Below are 14,041 nucleotides of genomic sequence, written 5' to 3'. Positions count from 1 at the left end.
CACACACACACACACACACGCACACACGCACACACGCACACACGCACACACGCACATACACCACGACCCTCGTTTCGATTCCCCCTCGATGTTAAAATATTTAGTCAAAACTTGACTAAATATAAAAAGCGGGTGAGATTGCATTATTTATACTAAGGAGCAAAGTTTATTCTTCTTTAAAATGTTAATTCAATCTGAAACTATAGCTGTTATCGTTTAACGAACAAAGTTCAGCTGTTCCAATAATGAGTAAATCTAAAGTGTTTAATGGCCAAGCAAGTTCATCAAACTTTTAATTTCTAAGAATTTGTATTATGTCGTGTTTTCCTTTCATTTTTGATTGATTTAATGATTTATTTTAAATACCTGTAATACTATCGCATACTGTTCGGTTATCTACGCTTGAAGTGTTTGTGTGTCAGTTTTATTCCGCGTGAAAACTTGGTGCTCGGTGAATTCAATTTCATTCAACCGTAGCAGCTAAAACACCTATATATTTGTATAATTTTTGACGATTGTATTCGAAATTGTTCAGTGATTCAAAGTTATATCATAAGTTCTGATAGATCGAAGACTTCATCTTAATGCGTGAGCATTAGTCCTACCAAGAAAGCGAGATTAGATTGTATGTCAAACCTTATGACACAGAAACTGCTAGTGAACCTGCGCCAGCGAAGTCGTCCCAAGAACCAACTAAAGAAGAACCAGCTAGTGAACCCGCCAATGAAGAACCAGTCAGTGAACCCGTAAAAGAGGAACCTGCCGTCGTAGAGGAACCCCCCAAAGAAGAACCCGCCAAAGAAGAACCCGCCAAAGAAGAACCCGCCAAAGAAGAACCCGCCAAAGAGGAACCCCCCAAAGAAGAACCCGCCAAAGAAGAACCCGCCAAAGAAGAACCCGCCAAAGAAGAACCCCCCAAAGAAGAACCCGCCAAAGAAGAACCCCCCAAAGAAGAACCCGCCAAAGAAGAACCCGCCCGCCAAAGAAGAACCCGCCAAAGAAGAACCCGCCAAAGAAGAACAGACCGAAGAAAAGACAGAAGAAAAACCAGAAGAAAGTACTGAACCTGCTGCCGAAACAAAAGAAACAGAGGGTGAGCGGGCTTCCCGTCGTTTGAAGTCAAGCAATGTTTCTAACCTCATTGTTTGCACAGAGTTCCAACAGTTGCGGTTCGCTTCAAGACAAACAGTGATTGTAACGCCAGTTTTGCACGGATTTTTTTTTTTAGATTGCTGCGGGTCAAGGAGTGTTTCTAACGACAATTTTTGGCACGTTGTTTTCATTGCTGCGGGTCATTTAATTAACAAGCATTGTTTTGGCACGGAGTTTTCACGAATGGGGTTCTTTGAATACCAAACTGTGCTCATATGGAGCTTTTTTTGCACTGACATTTCATGGCTGCGGGTCGTTTAAAACTTGCGAGAAGTGTTTTTAAAGACATTTTTGGCACTGAGTGTTCATGGTTCTAATAGTACGTACGTAATACGTTTTAGGTAACGCTTCTAACGCCCTCTTTGCACGGAGCTTTCATTGTCGCGCGTTGTTTAACGAGCAGTGGTTGGTATGTCGTTTTACGCAGGATTATTACCGTTCACTCTGTGTTTGTGTGTGGTGGTTGCGTCCTAGGTTTTACAAGTGTGTGGGTTCAAGCATGTTTTCTGCACAATGGGTGGTGGATTCTTCTAAGGTGCTGGCGGTGTGTTTTTCTCGTACGTGGGTGAAGAGACAAGACTCTGTCATTTATCCCCTGATTTCTCTTCGTGTTTTGTTTTAGGCTTATATTAGGTAGTCAAAAGCCTCTTTCCCGAGTTGTCCCAAAGCCGGTGTTATCCCGTTTTGCTAAAGATTCACAAATGATTTCTGGTGTAATTACGTACCGCATGTAATAAAAAACTGAATGAAACAAAAGTTTGAAGTCTTATCTTGGTTTCTGTGGTGATGGTTGTTTGTATTTGTTGAGCTAGAACAGATAACAACTCTCAAACCGAGGGCCCCGTGACCACCGGATGCCATTACGTCACGCTCTGTGGCATGTCAGGCCTGACAGTATGCTCACACAATCTCAGAGTGCTTCGCGTTGTTTCATCGGTTGACCTAGAAATGATAACCAATTTAAAGCTTTGTTTCTCAGCTTCATTAACATGTAACAGTAAGCGGGATCGGACGTTGGCGAGAAAACGTGCAAAGCAAATGAAATATATGATATAATTTTTTGGAAGTTTTGCGATTTACAATCGATTTCAAAAGGATATTATCAGAAAGAAGAAGTATTCGACTAATTAATGCGGTATTTTTCTTGCCTAAACGTTATTTGTACGCCGAGCACTTTACGGGAGAAAAACGTAAACAAAGCCGTCTGTGCAACCCAGTCACCCTGAGCCGTGATGGCCGAAGCTTGTTCACGGCCCTGTCGAGCGACTGAAGACATCGCTGATTCTCGGCCTCGTCCATGCGAATCATGGAATCTCAAAGCTCTTGTTGGTGAGTACAGTTCTTAAGAATCCTGATTCATATTGTTTTTATCAGTTATAAATAAAATCTGTGCGGATACATGCTAGTAATGCCGATCGCATGTGCAGAGATCGGTCGTCCATTGATGGTGTTCATGTGTGTAAAATGGTAGCTGTGGTTCTCAACAGATTTAATTAAATGTACGTTTCAAATGAAGGATTGTTGAATGGGCAACTTTGACTGGGCTTTTAAATTCATGGTTTCTGAAGGTTTTGTGGTTGTAGCACCTAAATATAAGTGGAAAATCATGAAAAAACGAGGTCACGTGACCCATGGCAAAATCAGCGGTTTTGTGTCGTCTGCTCGATGTCGTTTCAAGGTGTGCTTTGCATGCTGCAACGTTCTCCGGTATTTCGGGTTACAGTTGAGAATTGCCTTTGGCTTCCTTATAAAGAAACGATACCATTACATCAGTTATAACTAACAAGAGGCGAAGCCTTCAAGGCTCCCGTAAGAAATCGACACACAGTAACACAAACTCAATCACTCCGTCACACATACACACACACACACAGTAAGCATAGACACAGTGCAAGAGTACGAGACGCTAGATCTAGATCTGTCTGTCTGTAGCCTACTCTGCCGCACGTGTGCTGAAACCGAGGTCCACTGACGCTTCTTCCGAGAAAAACGACTTTTACTGTTAGATAAAATGTCTCAAAAGTGATGATTATCTAGATCAAACCACCGAGATAATAAGATAGATAGCATTAATTTACGTTTAAACCCGATTTTCATAATAATCTGATGGATGGTTTTGGTTTTGTTGGGCATTTTGTGGACTTACTTGGTTTTACCACTTTCCCCCCAATATCAGATCTAACAAAAAATGCGCAGATCTAAGCAAGCGGACTTACTTGGTTTTACCAGAATATTTGGAAGAAGAAGTGTTGTCAAGAGAAATGACAAAACAGTGAAAATAACACTACGAATTTGCACAAGATGGAAAGAGAGAGAGAGAAAGAGAGAGAGAGAGAGAGAGAGAGAGAGAGAGAGAGAGAGAGAGAGAGAGAGAGAGAGAGAGAGAGAGAGAGAGAGAGAGAGAGACTAGACAGGGAGTGAGAGCGAGTGAGAGAGAGGAGAGAATGAGAGAGAGGAGACACAGTAGGGGCGGGGGGGGGGGGGGGGGGGAGGGAGCGGGATGGAGGGAGAGAAAGAGAAATAAAGGGAGGGAGGGAGATAGAGAGATGGAAAGAGGGGTGGAGAGAGGGAGAAAGAGAGGGAGGGTAAGGGGGGGGGGGGAGAGCTATGGAGAGAGAGATAAATGGGGAGGAAGAGGGAGGGATGGAAAGAAATAGTGGGATGGAGGGAGAGAGAGAGGAGGGAGGGAGTGAGAGAAGGGGAGGGAGGGAGATAGGGAGGGAGGGAGGAAGAAGAGGGGGGGAGAGGAAGTGTGGGAGGGATGGAGGTAGGGAGGGAGGGAGGGAGGGAAAGAAAGAGATAGTGGGATAGAGGGGGAGAGAGAGAGGAGGGAGGGAGTAAGAGAGGGGGAGGGAGATAAGGGGGGAGGAAGAGAGTAGGAGGGAGAGAGAGGGGGAAGGAGGGAGAGAAAGAGAGTGGGATGGAGGGACAGAGGGGAGGGAGAGAGAGGGAAGGATGGAGGTAGAGAAAAGTCGATTGTTGGCGGTAGGGAGAGAGGGATGAGGGAAGAGAGCCACTCAAGATTGAGAGTGTTGCTGCAGATCTGGATGACCTCCGACTTGTAGCTGTGGTGTGTGCTGTTGCCCTGGTCTTCGTCCGAATCACCGGTCCATACTTGGAGCTTCTCTAAAGTGAAGTCAAGTACACAGAGTTCCACAAGTATATATCCAGCTCATTATCCACAGGATGGACAAGCAAGTTGCAGAATATCCAGCCTATTCTTCAGCTTTTTTCTGTTTTCTTTTCATATTAACAAACTTACATTTTTCTCTGACACTTCAAGGGTTAATTTTGTACGAATGAATTCAAAAATATCTGCGTATACCAGAGTAATTTGCAACTCTAGCTGAACTTTATATTCAAGAACAAAGAAATGTAAGGAAAGAATTCTGTGATTCAGTGTTTGGTTATAGCACGAGCAATATATATTGTATTAATTGCTGAATTTTTGTAAGTATTTTATTGATGCATTATTCCAGCACTCTCCTGGACCCTCACTTTCTGGGCATCTTTGATGGGGAATTCGAACTGCAAGGAGACAAAGCAGCCCTGAAGGACAGTATCTACAACTTTGCCAGTCAGCACATCAAAGCAGTCCAGTGTACTCTACGGCAGCTGATGCCAGACATGTGCAGTGTATTGCGCAGGCAGTTGAATGACTTTCTGGAAGACGGTGTGTATGGTGGACAACCAGTTCCCTTCCCAGATGTCCTCAACCACTGCCCACTGACAAATCTGCTCGGTGAAAACATTTTCGGTGACCTGGGCTATGACATTAACAAGCGGCGCAATGCATCTGTCCACCAGAGGTCGTCAACAAATATGCTGAGCCACAACAGGACAACACTGTGGTTGAAGAAGAAACTGGAGACCCAGTCAAGCCATCTTCTTGCCTTCGCTCGAAGGAAAGGGAAGTCTTTGCGACACAACAACCGCCAACAAGAGAAAGTGGTGTTGCTGCGACTGAGGCAGAGGCTCCTGGAAAACAAGGCAAAAAAGGCGGCAAAGGAGGCCAGACAGGCAGCAACCAAAACCGAGCTAATAAGAAAGATGACGGCTGTTGGTGGCCCCTGTGTCATTGCAGAAGATGTTGATGCTCTGGTGATACGACTGAGAAGAGAAAAGAAATCAACCCGCTTGAACGCATTGAAGGACCAAATTCGATACCAGAAAACAGTATTGAATCAGAAGGGCTGCCTTCGACTCACTGGTAGCATTGAGGACCTGACAGCCAGCCTCAAGGCTCATCTGGGCGGCTCTAATCTTCCAGCTCCAGATGAAGATTAGATGGGTAGCCTTGAAAAATGAAAATTTTCAAACCTGTTTTATTTCTTTGTCTGTGTATATGTGTTTACAGATCTGTCGATGCTGATCATTTTGATGTAAAGTTCATGTTGGTAGGACAGTTAGAAGCTGAAATATATCCTTTTAAAGATTTAGACGTGTTTGAACGGTAAAATTGAACGATTTGCCCAAGTTTGGGTTCTTCAATTCAATTATTTCTTACCCGTAAATTTTGGGAAAAAAATTGAGCTAAAAGTCTTGGATATGGAGAGGTAATCTGTTCAAAATTAGCTTCATATTTCTTGTTTTGGGTTCACAGTGAGGCTCCAAAGTTGACGATTTTTTATTCTTGAAAAAAGTGAGTTTAAAAGGCCTACAATTGCACTTTTCAAATGTACATAACTACTAAACTAATTCACCTACAGAATACAAATTTACATCACTGTGCTCAGAATAAAAAGATCTACAAGACCATGGAAGTTATAACCTTTAATTCTGGAGTTTGAAAAATCACTTTTGAGTACCTACTTATATGTTATATAGAGTTGTTTATCTTGATGCATCGTGCAGACAAGGTTCAACATGCATATTTGTGATCTGAACTGATAACAGTGTTCTTTTCCCCCGATTTGGATTTTTATTTTAGTCATGGTAGTGGAAAATGGACCATTATTCACACACACCCCTCCCCTCTCTCTCTCTCTCTCTCTCTCTCTCTCTCTCTCTCTCTCTCTCGTTACAATACGGCTCATATGTGTCAATATTTTCCACAAATTGCACGCTGTTTAACCCCAGATGTTTCAGTTATAACCTCACAACGCTGCGTGCACAGTTTGTTGTTCGTTAATGTGAGTGTGAAGGAAACCCTGGAATTGAATTAAAAGTATGATAATGCGAACAAGCTGTAAGCGTACTTTGTTTCAGTACTGCCCATAATTTTGTATCAAGCTGCTATAGTCTATGCCGCTCATGCTTTTCTCAACTGCCTATACGGTGCTGTGTTCCAATTAGTAATTTTCTTGTTTGCAAAAAAAACCAAATTGGTGTAGGGTAACGACCTCTGCCGCTGACGTGTTGTATTGATTTTCCTTGCATTTCCGATGTGGGTTGACGTGTACTGGCCTTTTGTTTAGGTCTGATTCCGTGATAGTCTGCTGTCCTAGTGGTAATCATGTCCTCATCGAGGGTTTGGGTGAAGGTCGGAGGGGGGGGGGGGGGGGGTGGGGGAATGGAAGGGAGGGGGGAGAGGGAGAGAGAAGTGCCCCCTCCCCTCATTCTGTGTGTGTGTGTGTGTGCGTGCTTGCGTGCGTGCGTGCTTGCGTGTGTGTGTGTGTGAGTGTGCGCGTGCGCACGCATGCGTGTGTCTGTGTCTGTGCCTGTGTTTGTCTACCTTTCCGTCCGTATAGCGTCTGTTTATTGTCTGTCTGTCTGTCTTTGATTTCGTCTGTATGCCGCGCGCGCACGCATACGGACATGTCTGCGTTCTCAATCTCCACACTTTGGTAGATTTCACTCAGCATAAGCTGAACCCTAGGCTTTTCCTGCTAACTAGAGAACCATTCTGTTTCTAAATTAAGCACGACTTCCAAGCAAATCTCCCCTCCATCTCCTATAACCCCTACCATCATTTCCACCAAGACCAACCTCTTACTCGACACCCCCCCCCCTCCCTCACCACCCCACCCACCCCTTCCTGCATTGAACGATTGCAACTGACCCCCGATAAACCCCCAGGAGAGATGATTAACAACTGACCCAGACATGAGCCCAGTACGGACAGCGTCCTTAGCAACCGCGGGGTCACTACAACAACTGGGAAGTGGAACTCTGGTTGGCATGCACGCGGAGCCAGCGCGGTCCGGCTGAGTTTGCGGATGTGTGAATACAGGAGAAGGTTTGGGGAAGATGTGAAGAGATGGAATGGAAGGGTTGGGGCAGATGGGGGTGGGTTTGGGGGAGGGTTGGCTTGGGTTAGGTTTTGATAGAGTGGCAGAAGTAGGGGGGGGGGGGGGGTAAGAGATAGAGACAGAGAGAGAGAGTGTGTATGTGTGTGTGTGTCTGTGTGTGTGAAAGTGAAACGTTATCGGTACAAGCTGGACTTTTAAAGACGCTCAAGCTGGACTGACTATGTGTGTGTGTGTGTGTGTGTGCGGGCGTGCGTGCGTGCGTACAAGCGTGCGTACAAGCGTGCGTGCGTATACGGTATGTGTGTGTATGTGTGTGTGTGCAAGAGAAAAAAGTACTGACAAGCTGTACTGACACGGCCCTTAGAATAACGTCGTGGATGGGAATAGACGATGGAGCTGAGCATGAGTTTGTGACATCACGGAGTGGGGCCAGAGTGTGGGGTAAAGAGGGGCGGGTAGGGGGGTGGGAGGGGGGTGTATTTGCCGGGCAGCTGATTTTAACTTGACTGATTAAAACAAGACAGAACCTTGAGCCTTACCTGTACCGGGGTGGACGAGAAATAACCAACCGGTCGGGAGCCAGCCGCGGTGTTGGATTGGTTGAAATTGAGATTCGTTGTGATTTCAACGAATCAGACTGACTCCGCGGTGTCTTCTCTCCTGTTTGGGTGACACCTTGTTTTGGTTCGTGCACCTCAGCCCAGGTTTGTTTGTTTGCCTGTTTGTTTGCTTAACGCCCAGCCGACCACGAAGGGCCATATCAGGGCGGTGCTGTTTTGACATATAACGTGCGCCACACACAAGACAGAAGTCGCAGCACAGGCTTCATGTCTCACCCAGTCACATTATTCTGACACCGGACCAACCAGTCCTAGCACTAACCCCATAATGCCAGACGCCAGGCGGAGCAGCCACTAGATTGCCAATTTTAAAGTCTTAGGTATGACCCGGCCGGGGTTCGAACCCACGACCTCCCGATCACGGGGCGGACGTCTTACCACTAGGCCAACCGTGCCGGTTCCTCAGCCCAGGTGTCGTTCGACATCTCGCAAGGTGTATGTTCCAGTCCTGGGCCCGTATGCATGAACTGGAAGTCAGAAACACTAGAAGTAGAGGCCTCTTTTGAAAGTGGGAACTCCCGAAGTTAACTTTCTAACTGTTTTCAATGCATGAACGCCGTATGGTGCTGACTTTGAGAGTATTCGGTCAAGGTCGCGAAAATTGGGGGAATCCCAACTAGCACATGCGTTTGTTAACGGTAAGCTTGGCGACCAGAAGAAACAAGTCTCATCGCGAGTTCAAAAGGGTGAACGTTGAGCGCGCTGTAGTACTAACAGCGTTATTGCTGTTGTTTTTTGAATGGTTAAACGAAAGGGTCGGTTCAAACCTGTGATGATTGTCTTGGAATCGAATGACTGCCTAGCTATGACAATGACTTTGTTGACCTGAATGTTAGGGAGAAAAATAGATGTTGAAAACATTTTCTCCTTTTTTTTTTTTTTATCTCAGTTGCATGCAAGCAGCTTCAACCCTTTCTGTTTTGCCTCTCTCTTTTTTTTTCTTTTTTTTTTCGGGCCGGGAGCATTCGTCTTTATTGATCTTTTTTTTTTTCCTGCTTTTTATATCAAAGTCAAGATTGGATTTTTTTGTGAAAGCATAGGACAGTTTCTTTACGCAACTAAAAAAAATGAACACAGGGACAAACAAGAGGCGAAGCCTTCAAGGCTCACGTAAGAAATCGACAAACAGTAACACAAACTCAATCACTCCGTCACACATACACACACACACACACACACACACACACACACACACACACACACACACACACACACACACACACACACACACACACAGTAAGCATAGGTGAAACTATGCAAGAAAGCGAGACCCTGGATCTGCCAAGAAGTCTCGGCCCGCTCACAATAACAATGACCGAGACTTTCAGTAATTCCTTTGCGTGACGTCTAACCCTCTTACGTCATAATGTGACGTCTTCAAATAGTTTCTATCACACACGTCGAACACTTTTGACCGAGACTGACGTAATCCATAGACTCGGAAATGTTAAAGTTTCTACCACAGACATACACACATACATACATACGCACGCACAGACAGACAAAGTTTATCATCGCATAGGCTACACTTACGTGAGCCAAAAAACCGGTTGTTGCAGCGAATGCAATTGAGGCCTATAAAGAAAAAGATAAATAAAAATAAAAAAAATTAAAAAAAATTTGCTCCCAGCGGCACTTGAAACTGGAGCGCCGGATCGAATTTCCGAATCCGTAACCACTGCACCGTGCTACTCGTGTGAATAAAAGCGTGATGAAAAGGTGTAATATGAGTTATTCAGTCGTGATGGTTTGAAAGCTCGCCACCTTCGCCGAATGACTCGAGCACGTTTTTTTCGGTTAGTAACTGATCGAACAGTCGCTTTTGAGCCACTCTGTTTCAAGCATTTCACCTAAATTAAACAAGAATGTCACAGTTTGTGTCTATGGTGCAAGGAAGCCGACCGGGCCGTCTCATTGTAGCCAAGTTACGACAGTTTCTCGATTGACGCATTTCACGTCTTCGATATTCTGTCTGAGCTCCGATTTCCCAATGAGCTGCCTTAAAAACAGGAATGTCCTGCAATTGTAGTATGCGTTGGAGGTTTCTTTTGGATGGGTAAGGACATTTAAGAAGCAATATCGCCGTATAATGATGTCAAGTGAGAGACCCTGCAAATTAACATTGAAAGTGGGAACTTCGGAAGCAAAGTTGCCAGCTACTCGGTATGCAAGAGCTAAATTGAAAGCCGAAGTTGTGACTTCGAGAGTTCTGAGGTCAAGGTCGAGGAAATTGGGGGAATCCCAATTAGTGCGCATGCGTTTGTAAACAGTAGGTTTGGTGACCAGAGGAAACAAATCTCATCGCGAGTTCGTAAATGGTCGAACGTTGATCGCGCTGTAGCTTTTACTATAGTTGTTGCTTCTGGGTTCAAAGCTGTGATGATTGTCTTGAAATTGAATGACTGTCTATAATAATGATTTTGTTCACCAGAATGTTGGGGAGAATAAAACATTTTTTGTTTATGTGGTAGCGAAGTCGGTTATGTTAAACCTCTTCTTTTTTTAATGATTGTGTATCGGTAAAACTGTTTTGGACAAAATAGGTTGGTTAGAGCGAACGTTTGGGTTACTGGTAAATTTGAAAAGGCAGAAATCAATCAGTGTTTGAAGAATCAAGATAATTATAAGGTGTAGTGAAAAGAAGATAAGTTCAGTGACTTTCATATGTGTTAGGAAACGCTGTCGTTGCTGAGCTTTGGTTCGGTTTTGTGTGTTGCATGTGGTTGACTTGTTTGTACTTTGTGGGAAAGTACCGATGTTATGTTTTGTAAACACAATATGTATGTTTGGACGAAAATGCAGGTGAACTTTCTAGTCCTGTCAAAACAAGTTGTTTACCACGTTGTTTTGAGTAGTGGGGTTCGCTCGGATTAAGTGCGTCGGCGCTTTTGATGTACGTCACAGAGAACGTCACTGTTCTAGTCCATAGATGGCTCGTATAATGTAGTTGTATCATGTTCGGTCTGGAATATTCTCGAGATTGAGTATTTGCTATATAGGCCAGCGCGATTTGTATGTAAAAAAGCTTCTACTTTGAGTTCTGCTACGATGTGCAGTTGTATGTATGGAATGCTAAATAAATCCTCGAACTCAATTTGACGAGTTGTTTTCTGCTGCGAAGACGGGCGACGTAGAATAAAAGAACACAACTATACGACGTTTGAGAACTTGTGGCAATCTCAAGTGTCGTGTAACAATATGAATTGGGAAAATGTGTGTCCGAATTTTTACAAAAGATAAATTGTTGTACTTTGGTATTTGTACATTTTGTTTGTCCTCGTTAATTGTGAACAGGATGTATGTTTATATAAAGTTGAAAATCAATATTGGATTTGTTTAGACAACGCGCGTGTGTGCATGTGTGTTAGACATAGACATAGGCATAGACATGAAACACTGTATTGTCTCAATTACGAGAAACTCGGGTGTGGTGAATCATAATAAACAACATAAAACGTACGAACATCAATAAAATATCGAGGCACAAATACTCAGCTCATAATAGTGTGTGGTAAGGGGGGATGGGGGTGCACACACACACACACACACACACACACACACACACACACACACACACACCGTCGAACACACGCACACACACACACACACACACACAAACACACACACACACACGCACACACGCACACACACATACACACACACACACACACACACACATACAAACACTCACTCACACACACACACACACCGTCGAACACACGCACACACACAAACACACACACACACAAACACACACACACACACGCACACACACACATACACACACACACACACACACACACATACAAACACTCACTCACACATGCACACAACGACACCCATTTTCATAGAAACACAGTAACCCGCTCGTAAAAAAATAAGCGGGAATGAAAGAGTGGTGGCCAATGACCCAGAACAAACAAAAGTCAAAGCTGGCAACTCAGGTTTGTATTCAGGGAAATTTGCACGAAATGCATGCACAAGATACGACTTTTCCTTCTATTTTCTCTCTTTGGGACTTTCATTTGCGTCAGCTCGGTTTGATATGAAAAACTGAAGAAAAGCCCTGCCTTTTTGCACTAAGAAACTGTGGAAGTACCGTGTTTACTACTGGGTCTGGCTGAAGTACATTAATTTTACCATCATTTACTTCCTCGTTAGCTTACAAAGTAAACTCTTTTTTCGTCCCATCCATGCGAAAGTGAGGATGTACTTCCGATGTCGCTCAAAACTTTAGAAGTAGTCGCAAACTACCCTGAGTTACTTCCTCGCTTTGCTTCGAAGTAAACCCTTTTTCCGGCCCATGCATACGAAAGTGAGGCAAGTACTTCCGATGTCACTCAAAACTTCGGGAGTTGTCGCGAACTTCCCCCATAAGCATAGGGACCCTGGTTTGAAGCAGCCTACGCCGAGGTAAACGGGGACGGAGTAGGAATGGCTTCCTGCTTCATTGGAAATACCGCTTGCAGGAAATCGAGTGTCCGACTTGAACTTTATTGGCTGTTGTCACGTGAAAGGAAAATTAAAAATGCACGACGGCGGTTTAGTTTAGAGGAATTTGTAAGATAAAGAGCATGGTGTTATTTACCCCTCCTATATGTTCTTTGTTGTTGTTGTTGTTGTTGTTGTTGTTGTTGTTGTTGTTGTTGTTGTTGTTGTATTTCTTTCAAGTACGTTTTCACTTTCCAACCTGCAAATGAGATCAGTTTATGAAGTTCAACTCCCCCCGAATGTGATGCCTCATGTGTTGTCCTAAAACAAAGTAACGCCAAAAACACACACACATAATTATTACTGATAAAAATGTCATCAAACATGAGAGTACAGCCCTATCAGAAGCAGAAGAAGAAAAAACATTCACGAAAAACACATACTAAATGATACGAGTGGATAGTTGCCTGAAGCTATTCTCAAAGCCGAGGGGGATCGGTGCATGTGAATGCAGAGAGAAAAAAACTTGTACCTTTTAATTAAATCAGGAGGGTCAATTAAACCTGCTAATTTTCTGAATGGATAGATGCCTGAAGCATATCGAAAAGTCCAAGGTGATCGGTGCATGTGAATACGGAGAGAAAAACCTTGTACCTTTAAATCAGGAGAGTCGATTAAACCTGCTAATTTTCTGAATGCATAGATGCCTGAAGCATGTCGGAAAGACCAAGGTGATCGGTGCATGTGAATACGGAGAGAAAAACCTTGTACCTTTAAATCAGGAGAGTCGATTAAACCTGCTAATTTTCTGAATGCATAGATGCCTGAAGCATGTCGGAGAGACCAAGGTGATCGGTGCATGTGAATACGGAGAGAAAAACCATGTACCTTTAAATCAGGAGAGTCGATTAAACCTGCTAATTTTCTGAATGCATAGATGCCTGAAGCATGTCGGAAAGACCAAGGTGATCGGTGCATGTGAATGCAAAAAAAACATGTACCTTTAAAGCCATGGGCGACAGCCATTCAGTATTTGCCCTGTCTTTGATTGTACGGTGTACAATCACATTGCTTTGGTTCAAGGGAGCTGACTGTTCTTTTAATGCTCGTTTTGTTGCGGCACTTAAACCTTAGTTCGGGCATCGGCAAAGTTTATACTGGTCACCTATGGTAACGCGTGTTTTGACATGAGCGATAATAGGAGCTTTGTTTGCCGGTTTGCTGTAGCTGCCGCGACAATGCACTTGACTTGAGGCGAAGGGCTGTTTAATGTAAATAATAGCGGATATGTGATATGCATCTACTTAAACACACACAAAAGAGTGTGCAATCGGTGTCTAGATCATCTTGCGTGATACAATAAAATCGTCAATCTATTCCTGAACTGGGTCTGTCTGTCGTCTGTCTGTCTGTCTCTCTGTCTGACTCTCTCTCTCTCTCTAAGCTGTCTGCCTCTGCCTTGATGTGTGTGTGTGTGTGTGTGTGTGTGTGTGTGTGTTTGTGTGTCAGTGTGTGTGTGTGTGTGCGTGTGTGTTTCTTTCTCTGTAGACTCTATCTGTCTGTCTGTCTGTCTGTCTGTCTGTCTGTCTGTCTGTCTGTCTGTCTGTCTGTCTGTCTCTCTCTCTGTTTGTGTGTGTGTTTGTGCAT

At 44.0% G+C, this 14,041-nt stretch overlaps 1 long non-coding RNA gene across 1 annotated transcript in view; it reads left to right on the top strand.

Moving 5' to 3' along the window:
• Positions 1-14,041, top strand: part of LOC138966648 (uncharacterized) — a 34,007-nt gene that overhangs the window by 17,709 nt on the left and 2,257 nt on the right. The gene's annotated exons all lie outside the window — the stretch shown is intronic.

This window comes from Littorina saxatilis, linkage group LG5 (assembly GCF_037325665.1).
Source record: "Littorina saxatilis isolate snail1 linkage group LG5, US_GU_Lsax_2.0, whole genome shotgun sequence".
NCBI lineage: Eukaryota > Metazoa > Mollusca > Gastropoda > Littorinimorpha > Littorinidae > Littorina > Littorina saxatilis.
Note: the sequence above shows the minus strand (reverse complement) of the source record. Positions and strands in the feature narration are given on the sequence as shown.